The sequence below is a fragment of the Bidens hawaiensis genome, unplaced genomic scaffold, assembly GCF_021521415.1.
Source record: "Bidens hawaiensis isolate Kalapana, Puna unplaced genomic scaffold, B.hawaiensis_p1.1 tig00000760_1, whole genome shotgun sequence".
Taxonomy (NCBI): domain Eukaryota; kingdom Viridiplantae; phylum Streptophyta; class Magnoliopsida; order Asterales; family Asteraceae; genus Bidens; species Bidens hawaiensis.
Window position 1 is genome coordinate 492,449 of NW_027491043.1, and position 1,307 is coordinate 493,755.

A 1,307-nucleotide genomic window follows, 5' to 3' on the forward strand; every position below is an offset into this window, starting at 1 on the left:
TGCTAATATATAAGTATTGTAAACTATACACGGGGGCGCGTTGATCACATTTGTAATTCATCCGGTACATCCAGTTTCAAATAGAAATTCAATAATACATGATTCGTTCTTCATAATTGTTATTATTTACGTGTTAATTCTTGTTTTAATTGATCCTGAGGTCTCCAAAACGTTAGAGTTAGTATTCTAAATATGATCATCTACAAGACTACAAAAGCGCTTACACTATTTCCTATGCATCCCTAATCACCAATGCCTAAATTATTCAGCATTTCTTTCTCAAGAAACAAGCAAAATTTTGTACACAACTCTAATCTTCAGCAGTCTCAAGGTTCTCCATATTCCTTACTTGTAGCTGATCATAACTCCTCTCCTTTTCCTCTCCAACACAGATGATGTGTCTGTCGATACCGTCGAGCTGCTCTGGCAGCTACAACTACCAAACGAGGAGGCTCGGCTCGAAACGGGTGTTGCCAAAAACGTTGGGTTCATTTGTCCCGCCATGATTACGAGATACTTTTCTTCCAAAACAGGAGGCTCTTTGTGATCAACAGGTTTGGAGTCTCCGTTTTCGTGAGCGTTGCCCGACTCAAGGTCTCCATCATTGGGGGAGATCCTCCAGTAGGAGCAAGCAAGGATCAAGAGAGCAAAAGCAATGAGACCTAACATGGCAGCTTGGCCAACAAACAGGTATGGCACTGGAGAGTGCCATGCATGGTGATCGTTGTATGGCCACCGGCGACGATGGAGCCATTGAAGAAGTTGCTTGAATAGTCATGGATTAAGGTGAAAGAATAGAAGATAAAAGATGATTAGAGTGGACGCGAAAGTCGATCTATCTGATACTATTTATACACAAATATAGTGGTTTTTTATTTAAATATTATTTTGCTTTAATTGGAATAAACGGCGTCATTTGTTGTTTCCCATTTCTTATAATTTGTGTGAAATTAATGGAGTATGATGTAAATATATGATGAGTGCGTTTGTCTTTTCAGTTTTCTATTATGCCTTTATTATTGGGCACGATAATTTTTTTAATTTAGAAAATAGCAATGATTCTTGGTTAGATAATGTTCTATGTCGTTGCTATATCATATCACTTACAACTGTGTTAAAATATAGCTGATTTGTACAATCGTACGTGTATAAAGTACAAGTTGGTGTATAAAGTTGATTGCGTAATGTGCCGGTTCGGTAACGGTATCGGTTTGGTACCAGTATTTCGTGTAAAATTCAGGAAATACCAGCATCATACCGAACCGGTACCGATACTGAAAACTCAAAACTTGATACCAACGGTACCA

General features: G+C 38.3%; 1 pseudogene; it reads right to left on the reverse strand.

Moving 5' to 3' along the window:
- Positions 1 to 310: 310 nt before the first annotated feature.
- On the reverse strand, positions 311 to 778 carry LOC143534464 (protein GLUTAMINE DUMPER 2 pseudogene; annotated as a pseudogene).
- Between the last annotated feature and the right edge of the window lie 529 nt (positions 779 to 1,307).